This window comes from Ambystoma mexicanum, chromosome 9 (genome assembly GCF_040938575.1).
Source record: "Ambystoma mexicanum isolate Mex_15411 chromosome 9, UKY_AmexF1_1, whole genome shotgun sequence".
NCBI classification, from domain to species: Eukaryota; Metazoa; Chordata; class Amphibia; order Caudata; family Ambystomatidae; genus Ambystoma; species Ambystoma mexicanum.
The window spans coordinates 335131031-335149945 of NC_090931.1; positions in this window are offsets into that span (position 1 = coordinate 335131031).

The window sequence follows — 18915 nt, forward strand, 5'->3', positions numbered from 1 at the left end:
CCCCTTCGTTTAACAGGCCACAGTATATACCGCAGGATCCTGCCTCACTCCACATGTCAGTACATTTAGGGAGGTGTTGCTCCGCTACTGTGGTTGACTTGCGTGTTGGCGGCCCACTTACTTGACAGGCCTCAGAATGTTCGAGGCTGCATGAAATCGGGAGCCGGAGCAGGGGGGTGGGCGGAGGGCCCTCGCCTGTTGGGCCCCACCTCCCCCTTCTTTGTAGCACAGCCTCCTTGCTGACTTGGGGGGGGGGGTTGGATCGTCAGATTGCGGGCCCGCTGCTGGCTGGTGTCTCTGGTGTGTTCTGTGTGGCGGGCTGGCCCCTCTCGCCTTCCTGTAGCTAATTGGTGAGCTCGCCGCATCTGTGGTCGGTGTTCGCGCACGGTGGTCCCCTGTTTCAGCAGACGGCCCTCCAGTCCCAGTGCGGGGGTCTCTGGGTGTTGGGAGTCCACTTGTGTTGTTCTCTGCGGCCAGTTCCGGCCTTGGGAGGGCAGTGACTGACTCATTGTGCTGAGGGTTCCACTGCTGTTCAGGTGATCTGCTTCTGCTGCAGACAGCAAGTATGACACTGCTCCTCCTCCCTCACTCCCGCGGGCTCCATGCGGCCCTGGGCACCACAAGCGTGGGAGCCGCGCCAGAGATGAAACGGCTCCGCTTTCGTGCAGGTGGTGCCGATTTTTGCAGAGACTTCGTGGAGGTGGTGGTTGGGTGTTCCCCCACCTCCAATATCATCGGGACCCGGACCCAAGTCGGAATATAGGATATTCGTAAGGATCTTAGGCAGCCCCGGCAGAGCTACAGATTTTTATGACTGCATCTGTCGGCTGCTCAAAAGTGCCTAGCGCCATGCAACTCCTTAATGGCAACACCAAAGGTGACTTGCCAGTTCAGCCAACATGGGAAAACTTGGGCCTTACTTCAACATTGGACTATAGCTATGTGTCTGTCAATTTTCTCCCCCTGGGGAATAGCTTTCATGTGCTTAAGACACACCATAGTGGCCATCTTCTTCTCCAGTTAGAATGGAGAGCTTCTGGCTCGTCCGTTCAGAGCTACACACCTATAATGGTCGATTCATGCAACAAGGATTTACGTCTCAGATTGTCAGCTACCAAATGAGAGCTCTAACATCAAATTTTGAGAAAACAGAGTCTACGGTTGAATATTCCCCATTACTGCAGGAGTATAGATACCATACAAAAACCAAAATACCCTTGGATAACAACACTAAACACACTTTTGACCCAGTGTTAGTGGCCAAGAGAAGACTTGTCCGAAAGCTGCCCAAGTTGCTAAAAAAACAAGATTGCCTAAGGATTTGAATGAAGCTAGGTTGGCACAACTTGGTTATAAGAACTGGCTTTGAACATCAAAATATCAGAGATACCAGAATGATGCTGTGGCCATGCTGAAAGTCTTGGCCAGTAAAGACCGCGAGAATTTTGGTCTCTGATTAAGATGGACGAGTCTTCTTCGAAGATGGACCAATCTAATTCCATAAGTGAGGAGACTTGGACTGCCCATTTTGGTAGGCTCTACAAATCGACCATGGCTATAAGTCTAGACTATCCCAAGTGTATTGGTTCATGGGTCATGCACACTGACATCACTCAGATTGTTGACCAAATAAAGAGGTTGAAGGTCTCCCGAGCACCGGGCCCAGTCAGGTTGACAAACTCAGTGTTGAAAGAGCACCCTGAAGATTGGGCAGTGTTTATAGCTACTTTGTTTAAACAGATTGCTACCTGCCATCAAGTGCCCAGTTCGTGGAGGAGAGCGATAGTGGTTCCGATTTAGAAAAAAGGCGATCGTAATGACCCAAAGAACTATCACCCTATCGCTCTCCTTGACGTTATTGGCAAACTATATGCCACTATTCTATTGGATCATTTTCACGGTTGGTGCCGGTCTACTCAGAGTTTTGACCCATTTCAAACTGGGTACGTGAAGGGCCTTGGCACCGCAATCAACATCCTCTTGCTACAACTTCTGAAGAAAATTGCACGAAGACGAAAAATTAAGATCTATTTACTCTTTGTGGACCTAGTGCAGGCTTCTGACAGGGTAGACAGGGGTCTGCTCTGGTCAAAAATGGAGAAGAAGAACTGCCCTCTGGCAATTCTGCACCCAATCAAGGCTATGCATTCTGAAACCTTGCAGTGAGTGAGATTAAGCCAAGCTGGGGTTTTGTCCAACGAAATAGTAAATTTGAGAGGTGTGAAACAGGGGTGCGCAATGGACCCGGCCGTCTTCATTTTCTTTTTAGAAGACATGCCTGAAGCTTTTCAGGCTATAAGATCATTTCCTCCCAAGGTGGGTGGTTCTAAGCTATCGTGTTGTTATACGCTGATGATGTGGTTCTCTTTAACCAGACTCCGGTTGGCCTACATAAATACTATAAATAATGGACTTGAAGTTAACAAAGCTAAAACTAAGACCATGAGTTTTGGGCCATCTGTGAGGGCTAAGAATTGTTTCTTATGGCATATCGGCAGTGAGAAGATCGAACATGTAGAATCCTTTAAATACCTAGGTGGCTAAGTAATTTAAGATCAGAAGTTCCTATGTTATCTCATCTTTTTGAAAAAATTGGAGCTTTAGCTAGCCAGGCACGTGCAATTAATAGAACATTTGGGCACTTTTCCATCCTCCCTGTCGTACGAGTCTACAAAGCCAAAGTTATACCACCTGTAATTTACGGTGCCGATGCCATGTTCAACATCTCAGAGCCTTATGGACCCGCCTTGAGGGGGTCTTTTGGAAGAAGGTGCTAGGTGTTCCTCAATCTACCCCAATTGCCATCCTCCGAAGAGAGCCGGGATTGTCATCTCTGGGTTGTATTGTCACCTGGAATAGATTAGCCCTTTTTGGGAAATGTTGTTCTACTCCTAGAGCACCCACCATGGAAATGATTTACAACAAAATGATGCAGGATGCTGAACTATCCTTGCAGGGTTGGCGTTTGGAAATGATGACATGTCTGGAAGAAATTGGCAGTTGTTTGGACCAATTGGCGACAAATCCAATTCGAGTAAAAGTACAATTGCAGACCCTCGATTGGATTCACACATTGGCTCTTGCTAATGGTTATCGTTTAGTGGGTCACCTGCCATCAGAAGGTTGCACGCTGAATATCATCTGTCCTTACCTGAAACAATTTCCGGATAAAAGAATTAGAGATCAATTCTTCCGAGCCCACCTGAATCTTTATCCAACTAACGAGATTCAAGCCATCAGGGATTTGTCCAAAGGAAACATTTGTCGGTTTTGTAGTGTTACGACCAAGATTGAATCTCTAATTCACATAGTGATGGCGTGCTTGGGCCTGTGAGAGCCACGCACAAAGTACTTCAGACCTCTGTTCTCCGATTCCACAGCCTCGGATCCTGTACTTTGGTGGAACTTGTTAATACAGGGACATAAAACAAAAACTTATATTGCACTTGTTTAATTTCATACAGGCCCTGTTAGAGAAACCTTTAGTTCTTCTTTTTTCCTTTAAAAAAATGATAATTATTATGATATGATATGATATGGCATGGCATTTGTAACGCTCCTATACACAAGTGTTTCAAGGCACGACGAGGCAGGGGGGGGGAACAAGGGGAGACAGACAACGATCCTACTAGGCCAGGTGTCATTCACATCACGCAAGTGCAAGGGTAGAGGGGAAGGGAAAAGTGCAAGGGGGAAAGGGAGAGGGGAAAGTGCAGTACAGGGTTAATAGCATACAGGATAAATAACAAGGGCCAGTTAGTGGCAAGTGCAAGGTAAGTGCAGACAAGTGCTGGGAAGGGGGGCTATAGGGATACAGACACAGTCCCGCAGTGCAGGGGTTGCCAGGGAGGCAGTGCAGGGGAGAGTGGCTGGGCCAAAGGCCGAGAACGCTGAGTGGCCCAGTTGCAGATTCAGTGCAATTTCAGTAAGTTTAGCAGGGGAGAGGGGGAGAGAAAGTGGAGGCAAAGAGGAAGGTTTTGAGGTGCTTCCGGAACCAGAGATGGTTCTCCTCAAGTTTCAGGAGGCAGGAAGGCTGTTCCAGAGGGAGGCACCTGCAGCGGACAGAGATCTGCCCCCAACTCGTTGTTTGGAGAAGCGGCTGACCCTGAGGGAGTTGGAGGCGGATGAGCGAAGAGGTCGAGAAGGAAGATATTTAGGAAGAGAGAGTTGAAGGTATTTTGGCCCAAGGACCCAGAAGGCCTTGTGGACAATGCAGATGGTTTTGAACTTGATCCTCGCCGTCACTGGGAGCCAGTGTAGGGATTTCAGTCCTGGAGAGATATGGTCCCTGGGCTTGGAGGTATGTCACTTGAGATATCGTTTACTTTGTTCATTGTTGAATTTTATCATGAAGAATATTGCTAAAAATTGTTGTACAATTTTAATGCGATAAATAAATAAAAATAAAAAATAAAAAAATCTTTTTTTATTTGGAAATTAACTGACCCAGGTACAATTCTTCTGCAAGACAATACTGCAGTTTATTTTTGTCTACTTTGTACTCCTTTTGAGCCAATAAAGTAAGTAACTGAATGGTATCCTTCCTACACATTTCTTCCCCCTCACTGCATATTAGTAGATCATCGACATACTGAATTATTGTACTTTGGACCGCAATATTGCTGAGGTCTTTATGCAATATTCTGTTGAAAATGCTCAGACTTTCACAATACCTCTGGGGCAACCTGCAATGTTCGTATATTAACCCCCTAGTGTGAATGCTGTCAAGTATTGTGAATCTGGATCAAGGGGTACTGAGAAAAAAGCATTTTTCAAATCCACTATAGTGAAATGGGTTTCCTTCTTTGGAATACTGCACAAGATGGACACCGGGTTTGGAACAAGAGGGCAATCTTTTTGGACAATGTCATTAAGTGGGCGAAGGTCCTGCACCATCCTCCACGACCCCCCCTTTGCTTTCTTAATCGGATAAATTGCAGTGTTACATGGGGAGTTGGAAGGGACAGTGATACCTTGTTGGAGTAATGGATGTATTGTTTCTCTTATTCCCTCCTCTACTTCTCTGGACAAAGGGTATTGCTTTACCCTGGGCAGCACTGTCCCAGACTTCAGTTTTATTCTTATAAGGGTCACTTCTTTTAATAACCCTACATCATGGCGATTTGTTGTCCATAAATTCAGTGGAACCTGCTGTAGGTTTGTATTGCAAAATGACGGTGGTGCACTGAAAATGGTCATGAGGGGGTTTGTGATCCATCTGTTTTGTACCATTATATCACAGGGCATTCATATTTCCATGATTATTTCTCCATCCTGGTCATTGTCAGTGAACAATTTCTCATCTGTCAATTCGCGCAAAGCTTTATTTGTATCTATGCATAACACTGTTCACCATTCAAAACCATCCGTGTCCAGTCCAATCGCCACAATATGTTCTGCTGACACCTGTACTCCCTGCAGGTCTAGGGAGAGCACTGTACCAGGCAGTATGTCGGGGGTTGCTACTGGGCGAAAAACAAAATCAGAAGGTACTCTCCAATCTTTTCGTTTTATTTCTGGCACTACTCTTGCCAATACTTGTATGCCATATATAAACATATCTGCATTGGTGAGGATTCCTTGCACTGCTGTTTCGTTTGCTGTTATTTGTATTATTAGCATTGCCCGTAGGGGGCACATGCTGGGTGTAGAGTATATCACACCCCTTTCTTTGAATGCAATTGTCATATTGAGTTTACTGAGGAGATCTCTACCCAATACATTTACAGGTGAATCTTCACGGTACAGTATGGGTTCGCTCACTGTTCTTCCCCCTATCTTTATATCCAAATCTTTAGTGTAAGGAACCGTGACCACAGTCCCAGAGAATCCCTGCGTCTCGAGATTTTTGCCAGATAGTGGAAACTTGCTTTCACATAGACATGATTTCTCTGACCCCGAATCCACCATAAAGATGAACTGCTTGTTTCCTATCTCTGCCCCCACCAGAGGTTCCTCGTCTGGGTGTAAGGTAATTAATAGGACTGGACACGCAAGGGCTCTCTGTGGGCTGTCCTAGGCTGGGTGAGTGTCTGTTCCAGGGCAAGAGAAAACATTGTCGCCGAGCACAAATGCTCCCCAAAACGGTGCTGGTGCACCATTTACAGTGGTAACGAAGGGATTTGCATGTGTGTGTGTCACCTGGTTTTGAAGTGTGAGACGTGTCTGCATGTTTTGCGGTGGCTGTCTGGGTGCGTTGGGTTCTGCTGCATATCTATTATCGTTTTGCTCATCCTGTGCATATCCTCCCATGAGCAATCCATAGGGGCACCCTGGGTGCGGGTGCCCATATTGGTATCTCTGGTTATTCTGATAGTTAGCCATAGGACGGATACAACATTCCCTTGCAAAGTGGCCCCACCTTTCACATAACCAACATGCACCCTGTCCTACTCCGATAGGTCCTTGCCCACTGTACCCGCCTCCTCACTGCCCTCGGTACCCACCTCTTCCTCTTGCAGGCCTTCCTTGCCACTAGGGTCCTGTGTATTGCTCTTCCCCACCCCATTGCTCCTGACCATTGTCTGCCCATGTAAATGCCATTGTAGCCTGTAATGGATATAGGGAGGTGGATTGGTCCCACGCTGTACCTGTCTCCGCCCGCCACATATCCTGCATCCGAAGAATGAATTGTGGAGTCTCTTCCTGGTTCCCCATAGTGCATTATATAACTGAGTGTAGATCTGGGGTATCGGGGAAGGTCCTCCGCAGTGCATCCCATATCTGTGCTCTCACGTTGTTAAAAGACGCCCCGTCATGTCGATCATTGGCCATCGTTACAGCCGGGAACCCCGCCTTCACCCACACCCCGTCTGCTTGATCACCCACTGCTGATACCAAGAGACTTTTGACATCCCCAATGGCTACGGGGACCCCCGCAGTGTTTTTCTCAAACATGTTTATCCATTTTCCCGCCCCCCTGTGAAAGTGGAGGTAGTGCTTTTAATAAGTTTGTTTTGTCCATCAATGCCCAAGGGACATATTGGGGGCGTCCTGCTCCCTTGTGGATGAGAGGCATTTACAATTTTGACCTTAATTTCCACTTAATTACCTTTGCTCCTTTCTTTTTTGCTATTGCCATCTGCCCTAGTCTGTTGCAGAGCCTTCCTTGCCACCCCTCTTCTCCTGTTTCTGTCACCTGTGGAGTTGCCCACTTTATTTGCCCCCTCTTCTAACTCATCAAAGTGACTCCAACATTCCTCTTCCCCGTCTGATGCTACTGTGTCATATCCTAGTCTCATTGTTTCTCCTTCTTGCCCCACTCTTGCCTTTCTGATTGGTGCGCTGTCTATTCGAAACAGTCTGATAGCGCAGTGGAACTTTGTAATGGGAGCAGCAACTGTGGGTGCCCTCCCCCTGGGGTTGGTAATGCTGCCTCGCATAATGTCTGCAACCGTGCTAACTCAGCTGGCGTATTTGTCATTAATTTTTCCAAATCAGGGGCACTTGTGGGATAATCTGGGACGTATGGGGGAGGTGGTGCAGCTGCTGGGGTGGTCGGTGTGCTTGGTTGTGGTAAGTACAGTTGGTCACAATATCCTTCAGCGGGTCTTGTGAGTAATGGGTATAATTTATTTGGTTCTGTCCCTCCCTTGTCCTTTTCCCCTGCCTCGCCCTTTGGCGTGGCTGGGGTCTCTGGTTCCTTTTCCTTGTTATTTGTAGGGGCCACTTCTTCAAACATCCTCCACAAATCTAACACTTCTCGTCTATTTTGAAGTTTCTTCCCTTTATACTTGGCCATTAAGTAGGATTCTACATGGTATAATACTACTTTATCAAAGGACCCTTCTTCGTGGCCCCTCCCCTTTTACTTCTGCCAACCACTGCCCGTGGCACTTCTTTATTTTGTCATTATAGAGAGGGAGGCGCTTAAAAATATGTAAGAGTGGCGTATCTAAGCCCATGGTTTCACTGCATTTCTTTCCCCTTAGTGTGTATATATTTATGTGCTTAGGCCACTACCCTTCAACCTTTGACATTTCACTTATACCTTCAACTCCATGAATAAATCAATCACTTAGGCATTGCAATTATAGACATCCAGAAACATAACAACAGGAATCCAATGTAACAGTGAAACATAACAGACCAACAGATGTACTAACAACGTTGAAAATAAAACATAGTACCTTAAAACCTGCCCCTTTCCCCCAGATCTTTACTAATCAATACTCTGTTTCCCCCACTCACTCTCAACATTCACATCACCTCTGCCCCTCATGGACCTTCCTCCAAAAGATTATAGATGCTAAAAAGAAGAAATACTACTATTTTCCCGAGCCTTTCAACTACACAAGGCTCCTACTTTTATCCTTTTCCTCCTTTATATTCCTGCAGCTGGGGCTGGGGCGGTCAGTTGGCATGTGGGTCAGCTGGGCTCGTCTTCGCAGTGTGAAGGTCAGGCTTAGTTCACAAAGTCTTACATTCCTAACTAATCTAAACTACACCATTTTTCTTTTTTTTATTTGTATTTGGTTTTATCAAACCTTTACAAACATTTAAAAATAAATTATTTACAGTTTAAGAAACAATTATTTACAATAAAAACAAAAGGAAAAACAATAAGGCCAAGCACAGAAGACAAAGTACAAACAAATTAGAGAAAATTAGCAAAATAGAATCTCGTGTGGCTGAGGCACCCAGCTCTCCAGCATATTATCAACTTAATAACATCATTAAGTCAAAGACATATATTAACCCAAAGCTTGAGCCAATCTGATAAGTTATCTACTGTAACTACACAATGATCATTGACATGCAAAGAATAATGTCAGACATAAAACCATTACTTGGATGGAGGTCGCTATAAAATGTGGACAGATATGTGTACATTCTAACCCAGGTCTTTATGGGGTCGAGGGCACATTGGGCCCTTCTTCCATGTGCCTTATCTGTGGGGTTTGATCTGTAATGTATTCTCCCTGGTGACTCACGATTCGAACGAATAGATGGATGGATGTTAGCATAGAGGAGGATATATGATTAAACAGGATTAGGTATAAGGCAAGAAATTTAAGGTGGTCTGGGGAAGGGTCTTCTGGCAGTTACTTTCAAAGCGAGTGAAGGGGCAAAGGCTCTGCAAGCTGTAACTTTTAAAGGTGGGGGTTGAGGTGGTACAGGCAGGTTTGTGGAGATGGATGGATATGTAGACCAGGGTTTGCTCCGGTCACACGACGCAGGGCAATGAGCTCAGAGGAAGGGAGAAGGTTACATAATATTTGCAACAATACATGCTCAAGCGTTTCCATGAGAAATGGGTTCATGCAGAGCTGGCAGGAGGTGGAGGGGGAGGCTGGGCTTTCTGTGCGCAGCGCCGGACAGAGGGAGAGATGGCTTTTTAGAAATCATGTTTTTTTTCTTATTAAATGTTGACGTTTTAGGGTGGCACAAAATGGAGTCTGTACGTCTCATCGGATGGCTTTGTGTACCGTCTTTTTTGTGGTTATGTTAAGGCTGAATCGTTAGAAAAGACAAACATGGGGACCTCTCCCACCATCTGGATAAACACAAGATCCATTTTACGCGGGAATGTAAGGGGGGTCTGAAAAGACCTTTCCTCCCTAACACTAGATCACTAGGGTCTGGCATGGGAGTAAAGAGGCCATGGAAGTGACATTTAGAGATATTTTGCCATGAGTGACCGTGCTGGGGTGTTGGTGGTGGGAGGGGGATGAGGGGATAGTGTGCTGGGTAGTTGGTGCTGAGAGGGGGGAGGTGGGATAATGTGGAGGGGTTGTTTGTGGTGGGAGGGGTGATAGTATGGTGGGGAGTTGGTAGTGGGAGGGGGATAATTAGTGCATATTATTTCATTAAAACTGTTGAACTTCATCAATGCGAGGACATTCCTGATTGAGTCATTGTCATGTTTATTAATAGAAGTGAGTGTCACACAGTGGTGCATGGCTTGTGCTATGTGAATGTGTCAAAAGAAATTGTCTATCAGTCCCTGGTGAGCCAGTCTCTCATCCCTCCCGTCATCTCTGGCAATGCAAGCAGTTGCCTCTGCCACAGGCACTGCATCCTCATACTCTGGGGGTAGCATGTCCACATGAGGGGGTAATGGAACATTTGTCTGTAGGCAGATATTGTGGGAAAATACTTCTTAGTATTCCCGCCGTGTTCAGAAAATAACTTTAAGGCAATATGAAACACCAGAACAAAATGTTGGTTTAAAGCTCAGAGACAGGTTTATTCCGTTGCTGCAAACTCAGCATGGTTTCAAGCCACCATGTGAACCTCCTGCTCTCTCTCTGACCATTGACAGGAAGCGCATCTTTATACATTTACAACCCATATAGTATTACAATAGGCATTGACTCAGGCCTAAATTAGAACTCCAGCCAGGGTTTCCCCTTACTTCACACAGCTGTTCCTTGGCTAATACAAAACACTGGGCCTGCTTCGAGAGCCTGTGTGAACATCTGAATCCTAATAAGGACATGTTGTGTTTTGAGGGATAAGGGCTTCTTTAGAAAAAAACAACATGTTTCAGCTATCTATTTAGAGAACCTATGTTTAACAACTTCCAAAGCCTACAATTTTAATACATATTGCTAACACAAGCACAATTTTACCCACTTTCTGCGGAGCATAAATCAGTCTCCACCAGTATGGTTGAGGCAGCAGAAACGTGCCTTCAGGAGGCTGAAGGTACGGTCGATGCATACACGGGTCCTGCTGTGAGTGTGGTTGTAGGCAATATCCTGCTGTGTTTGTGGATCATGCACAGCGGTCATTAGCCAGGGCAGCTGCAGGTATCCAGGTGTCACATGCATTGGCGGAGGCACAGCCATTAGTCACTGTGTAATGTGTGGGGATGGCCTTGCACAGTATCAGGGCAATGGACATCATGTGCATGCATATGGGGCTTCATTCCGCGGCATCTGTCTGTACAATGTCTGTGCATGCTGTGTCACTCGTACCATACATTGTTTGTTTACTTTACTTGCACCCTCTTCTCTTGCAGCAGATGTTACATAATGTGTCTGACATGTGAACGCTGACATGGTGGCTGTCTTGTGGAAGTGTATTTCTCTCATGCATGTGGCATGCTGGGTTTCCTATCGGCCCTCCCTTGGCTTCTGGGGCCAGTGGGTCAGCATTGTGGGCAGGGTGTACATGGGTACATGACTGTGGTACTGGCAGGGTTGATGTTGTGTGACACGATGTGGCAATTTGTTTGCATTGCTTTGGATTATGCATGCTGCATTGTGGTACCTGTGGTCATGTGTGAGTTTGGAGTTGCTACCGTATGTGTTCATCAGCTTCTCTGTCAAAGTATGTCCGGCATGTGCATGCTCCCTGGGCTGAACTGTGACATTAGTGCAGGATGTGAGCAGGTATACCTTTTTGCATTTGCTTGTCATGCCATGCTTTGTGTAGGTGTTCACATCACCCCATTTGGTCAGGTGCTTCACAGCACTTGTGTGCAGACAGGTATACTCACCCACTTTTCACGTCCGTTGTCCCGTGTGCCTCTTCATGTATCGTGTCAGTGTGCTGTGCTGTAGGACCATGGAATTGTGGGGGGAACCAGGGTAGCGGACACAGCAGTGGGTGATGTACAGGTCGGGGTTGCAGGTCACCTGCACATTCAGGGAGTTGTAGTGCCTCCGGATACGGTACACTGTTTTGTGGGCCTGGGGGGCCACCAACGCAACATCGGTACAGTTCAGGGCTGCAATCATATTTGGCATTTGGGCAATGGCATAGAACTGTGCCTTGATGGCATTGACCTGGGCTCGGGTGGTGGGCTGTGAGATGTGGTGTTGCGCATGCAACAGGAGGGCATCCAGCACCTGGCCAACACTGCACAAAATGTGGGCTGTGCCATGCCATGCATCATGGCCATGGAGTGTTGGAAGGTGCCAGGTCCTAAGAATTGTAGGACGGACTCAAGCTTCAGCAGTGGTGGCACAAGTGTCCGGATGTTAATCCTGCTCCCTATGTCATCCTGTATTGTAGTGTTGAGACGGTACAGTGTCACCAACTGACTGTCAGTGAGGTTCCAGGGTGAGGGCCTGACCCTGGGGATCGGTGCATGCCTTGCTTGGGCTCTCCTTCTCCTCCTCTTGTACTCCCTGTGCCATGGGCTGGTTGTCCTGCACCTCTACTTCCAGGTGCAGCATGAGCAGCTGCATGTCCGAGCTTGAAATGGCCAGTGGCAGCATGGTTTTGAAACAGTGTTTGGGGAAGGGGTGTGCCTTATGTAGCCCTCTTGAATGTATTGGGATCTCCAGTGGCTTCATTTCTGCCACTTGTGTTCATTTACCTCCAACTGGAGGCTGAGTCTAATTGTGCCATGTTTTCGGCAGTATTAGCACCCGTACATGGATTTGTGATGCAGCGCCGGTGATTGCGCTTCATGTTATTGACGCAGATTCTGCTGGCTGTAATTGCACTGGCTGTAATAGCGCTGGCTGTTTTTTAACAGTCAGCGGAATTTGTGCCGGCTTGTGATCTGGCAGAGAGGTATTGGCAGCGCTAATTCTGTTACTGCCACTCATGATGAGGCACAATGGCCCTCATTCCGAGGTTGGTGGTAGTCATGGCGCTATTTGTGCCATGACTGCCACCAATAACGGAATAACGGTACCGGGTCCGGTTTGGTGCAATGGGGACTTACCGGTCTAGTCGGACCTTGGCGGGACCGGTAAGTCCCCATTCACCAAGCCATTCCCCATTCCCATTTGAGCCCCCATAGGTCTCAATGGGAATGGGGAGGGTGCAAATAACAGACCAGCGTATGCCAAGCCCGTTATTTGCGCCCAGGTCCCTTAACGGGTCCCGTCCTTAACACCTGGTCAGACCCGGCGTTAAGGAAGGGACCCGCTAAGGGACCTCGTAGTAGGGCGGTAAGGGATTACCAGCACCAGTCTCCTTACCGGTGCCTGGTGTCCCTTACCGCCCTACTCGGAATGAGGGCAATGTGTCTGTAGAACTGACTTCCTTGATTAAGTAGAAATATAGTACTCAATGCATGTCCAAGGTGGGTAACCCATTCTCAGTGTTGGAAGATGGATTGGAGCAACAGAAGGAATCTCACGATTCACATGTAAACTAGATACAACATTTTGGTGAAAAAAGATGAGTGAGTTCCGAGAACCACCATTCATTTTTAAAAACTGTATATAAGTTTTTCATGGTGACGTTCCTGAAGCTTGCTCATTCAGCAGGTGGAAGTAACGTCAACCACAAAGGCTGTCTTCCAATGAATAACTTTGAATCTGACTTGTCCAGAGCCTCAAGCGCAGCCGAAAAGACGGTGTTGGCGTCCCCCAAGGGGCTAGGATCTATCTATGCCTCTAGACACTGGGCTTGAAAGAGAAAACAGTTTGTGTTAGAATTCAGAAAAGGACTCAGAGCCAAAAGTTACGTTCTACAGCAATTCAAATGAATGCCTGATAGAGCCTTTTTTGAGATGAAGGAAGGAACATTGTTTATTGAATATGTCGAAAGGTTAACATTGTGATCCAGAGACCAGTGGCAATAAAATGCAACCACTTGCTGTACTACTTAGATCTAGTACAAGCCTTCCTGGCTTCCTCAATAATGTCTAGATTGTCCTGGACAACTCCAAGATGTTCATGCCCCCAAACGCAGCACTAAATGGGTGAAGAACCAGACATGAGTATAGGTGATCGCCATTTTGGCAGCTAAGGTAAATAAGGCCCAGTATCGTAAGTGATTTGCCAAGAATCACATAGCTTTGTCACGTGAGAATGATGGGTTTTAGAGCCCAGGTTTCCTGATTCTGCAGTTTGTAATTTGGGTACTACACTACATCTTGCCTCATTTAACATGAACGTACATTGCTTTCTGAGGAGTATTAACACTAAACAAGTGCTCTCTGGTCAATAAAGTGCCAAAACACTTTGAAAACCAACCTAACAATATCGATATACAAGAAATCTTTATTGAAAAATGTTTGGCAAAATTAGTAGTATTCAGTCTGAAAGGCAAAAGGGAAAGACAGAAAATGCATGTCTGTAAAATGATTACAAGGCAATCTATCTCAGCATATGAATTAAATGCATCTGAGTTTTTCTCCATAGTACATTGTCAAATGCAAGGAATGGGAATATCTGTGAAATGGGAGATTTATAAATCTGTGAACTCTACTGATTTAATCTGACTAGCAAGTAAATCAACTTCGCGAAAAAGACATACTTCCAAGCTCCACATCTCACTAAGCAATTGATAAGTGTTGCGTGTGTAGATGTATGAAACAGAGCATATAGGACAATAATGGTAACACAGCTCATTGAGCTCAGTGTCTGCTGCACAAATGAGATCTCTTGACAACAGGTTTGATTGAATATGTTTAGAGCCAGCATAGTATATCAGTCAAATTAATAAAACAATTGCCATTATGTTAAGTTATAATGTCACCTATTCATGACATAAGTAGATAACTGAAGCCTAGTTATGTTTATGATGATAGAACCTCCTGGCACTAAAGACCCACAAATGGCTTACTTTCTAAAACCTACCATTTTTTTTAAATCAAATGCCCCACGCTCAGTTAAAAACAAACAAAGTTGTAGTGTTTTTTCTTGTCCTTGCAAACAGTTCATATTTTGATACTTCGCTATTCACTGCTCTAATTTCCATCTATACCAATAACGCTGTAATTTAATAGTACCTTGATTGTGGTATGAGGCAAGTTTAAAAATGTAATAACATATTTTTTTTGTCCAAGGGATAGCAAGGGAGACAGCAGGGGTCACAGCTGAGACAGCAAGGGTTTCAACTGCAACCCTTAGCGACCCCCAAATGACGTCCCTTGGGGTAGTGCCCTGGCCCACTTGGTTGCCACACTAAAGATCACCAGAGCTAAGTAGGGGACTTCATCACACAATCAAAGGGGCAACGCTGTGAATAGTAAGCAATCGTGATTCCATACAAGCCATATTTGCATCTGATATTTCAAACCATATTTTTCCACTGAGCCCTGAGCAGCTTCCAAATGGCTGCTGGGGGCTGAGGTGGGAATTGCAGAGAGCAAACACGACTCTCATAGAGCTGTGTTTACTTTCTATTCAAAGCGCTGATCCTGTGATCTCTAAAGCACAGGTCTCAAGGTCCGTGCCAAGGCTACCCAGGGAGGCGGCCTGAGGTACCAGCTGCTACCCATAGCAGCCCTGAAAGATTGATTTCAGGGAGGAACTAGCAAACCAAGAACAATTCTATTGATTGGGAGAATTGGTCAATAACCACTTGGGAGGTCACTCTCAGTATTCCGGAAATTAAGCTAGCATCTCTCAGGAGCCAGGGCTGTTTACTAATCAAGAGTGGCAGTCATCTTCCATCGGAGATCATCGACCTTTGCCTTTCCAGATCTTTTGGTCTCAACTCTTTTAAGTGATAGCCAGCATAGTCAATGAGAGGTCATGGGACTAATAGTCTAAAACATCTGTCGAGTTGCATGTTGCATACCCAAGTTGTGTTTGAAAATAAATTGAATGGTTTGTTGCTGTCATGAAAAGATATTGGGGTATGTGAACTGCAGCAGCCAGAGAGAGGGGAGGTTAGACGAAGTCAGAGATTTCAGGGGGCTGGAGAGGAATTAAGAAGCAAATGGTGTTGTAGGGGATTAATAGACAAGCATTTAGAGAGATTTTTAAAATTTTCAGACAACTGAAGAATTAAATATTGGAGCGCTATCTCTGTTTTCGAGAGTGAAAAGGGGACACAAAGGTTGCTGTGGAGTGCTACTCTAGACAGAAAGGCAGGAGTATTTGCATGTTTTCTACATTTGAGAAGTTTAAATAGAACGATGTTTGAAGCAAACATATTTCAGAACGTGTTTAGGAGAAATTAATTGAGATACACATTATTCAATTGAATTTGAAAGAGCAAAACAACATTTTGCTACAGATGGGCAGGTAGGCTACTGACTTAGAGCCATTATTGGGAAGCTCACAAGTGTCTGAATTTATTTTTTGCAAGAGAAAAACAACAATTTTGGCCATACTTCCGGCCAGTTTTGTTGGAGCAAACAAAACACAAGTGTCTGGGGCACATATGTGAATGTTCAAAGAGTCCGTAACAATGGCATTTCACCTAAGATAGCAATACCAACATCAGCCTTCCATACAGTGCTTCATGCAGAATTTCCCTGCTTCTAAGCTATCCGAAATGTTATTATTACCCAATGTAATGGTTCTCATTTTATAGGCCTTGAAAGGATGAAGGTCAAAGTCATCCCTGCTGAGAATCGACTTTTCAAATTACAGACTTACCCCATATCAAAGAGGAACACTTAGGCTGTGAGCTGTCCACACAGTGGTGGCAGATAGGCAGGTGAAGAGTATTGTGGGGACTTCGCCTCTGGAGAAGGACGTTAAATCATAACAATAAAGTAATTTTGTAAATTTTAATATTACCCCTCTTTCGTTTGAAGCCCCTGCCCCTTCTTTGTAAGTCACCTGTTTTCTGATATGTATTTATTTGTTTGTTTTGTACCTGGTATACGTTTCACTTTTTACACAGGGCTGGACTGGTAACCAAAAGTGGCCCTGGATTTTTTTTTCAAAGTGGCCCCATATTTCGTCGAAGGAGCAAGCATAGCGCGTGAGCCCAACCTTTCTATGAGGGGATTGCGAGTATCCCCCAAGAAGATGTTGAATAAAATTAGTCCAAATTAGTGCATTTAAACCATGTTATAATCATATATGGATTTAAAAAATGCATGTTTTAAGTAAGTTCATGATCTCATAAAGTATATCTTCAATGATAGATGGACAAACCACGAGTGCAATATCAGTCTCAATAAACATAAGAAACATATCAAATAATACATGGATTGTAACAAATGTTTTTATTAAGTAACAGAACAAGATGCACATATAGGGGCACATTCTTAAAAACGAATGTAAATAAAACAGCTGAGATAATGCACTTTTTTATTTGCATTAGTTTGAGAAATGGGCAGGTCACCATATTCTCAAATGCACCTCATTCTCAAAGGTATCTCATCACTTGTGCCAAAATATGTACTGACAATCTGACCGAGTCTCCAAAGGGCCCGGGCAGAGCTTTACAATGCACATACTGGGCTTTCCTAAAACATGCAGGGGCCTTCGAACACATAGATAGTGGCCCCACATCTCAAAACAGTGCATCTAAGGCCTCCTGGGGGCCCAATCACATACAAGGACTGCCCAACACATATAGGGTCCATCAGCACTACATGAGACTCTGCATTACACAGGAGCCCCTCAGAACACACAGGGGCCACTCAGCACGCACTATGCGCCCCCCATACATGGCCTTATTCACATGCGGAGGTTGTCCCCTCGGCACATAAAATGTTGATCAGTCCATTTATGGGGTACATCAGCGCATGCAGGACTCATCAACACTTTCAAAGAGTGCTTCGGTACATGAAAGGCCCCTGCATATACAAGCTCTCCTCAGCAACTAAAGGCCCATCAGCACACAGTGGAGCACCACTCATACAGGCAGTATAGGCCCTTGCCACACTGGTAGAGGCGCATAGATAGGGCGGCGTTACCCCATACTGCAAAACAATACCAGGACGCGAAACGGGACAGGACAGCGTTGGGGGAGCAGTGGTAAGTGGCGACATGGGAGGGAATAGGCAGGTAGGCAGGGAATGGTCTGGGAAGTGGAAGGGTCAGGTAAGGAGAGCTTGGATGAGTCATCGGAGTTCCACGTAGTGCCCCCAGATAATGAAAGTGGGGAGGCCTGTGAAATATTGGTGGGCACTGGTGGTGTCCCCCAGAGAGTTAGCAAGTGGCATAGGTGGGTGGGAGAACAGGGAAAGGAGGGTGATCTTTTTTCCAACTCCAGTTGCACAAACATTTAAGCACAATGGATCTTTTTTCACCCATCACATAGAACCGAATGGGAAACCATGCATAGAGGGGCCCAAAGCACACAGTGGGCCCCATGAAATACAGGAGCCACTCCATATGCACAGAATCTCCTCACAACATTCAAAGGTCTGCCAGCACATAAAGGGGCCCCTCAGCACAAAAAGGGTCTCAGCACACACACACACACAGGGGCCTCTTGGCACACATCGGGCACCTTAGCACAAGCAGTGCCCCATCTCATATACTGTGCATATTCAGGCTACACAGCACAACAAAGGCCTCTTCTGCCTGTAAGAGCTGATCAGCACACATGCAGGTCCTCATTGCACACACATGACACCTCCACACAGCATAGTGTGCCTCATTCTACCGCGCCCCCATAGCACATACAGTGCCAAACTCCACAAAAAGGGCCCCTTAGCAGCTACCTCAGCAGACAGAGACCTTTCAGTAAAGGGGTGAGTGACCCTGTAATCCAAAGAACAATGAGAAAGGATTACACAAATAATAACAAATTGCTCTTTTATTCTCTCTCCCTATCACACTCTATCTCCCTCTCTCTAATATAGTCCCACCTCCCTACTTCACTGTCTGTCTACCCTTCTGTCCCTCTCTCTCTACTGCACTCCCTCTTTAACACACTCCCTCTGCCTCTAGCCCACTCTCTGTAACCGGTCTTCTTTATGTGTACCTCGCTCTCTTCACCACACACTCTTCACCAATCGTTCTCACCTCACACTCTCTTGCTCTCCTGCACCCTACCTACCTCTCACTCACCCTTGTATACATTGTGCCACACACCCTGAATTTATTTTCATCCTCCCAACAATACACATTCATACGCCATTTGCTGGCAGCACCCTTGCTGTGACACCCCCCTTGCTCCCTGTCTCTCTTACCACCTTGCACAGAGCCCATGATATCATCTGATGATAAAGCAGTTATAACGCAGCTATAAAACAAGTGTTTCAAGGCGCGACCAGGCAAAGGGGGGAACAGAGGGAAGACAGAGACAGCGATCTTATTACCATCTTATGCACCCTATTTATTTCTCTACACCTGTTGACATTTG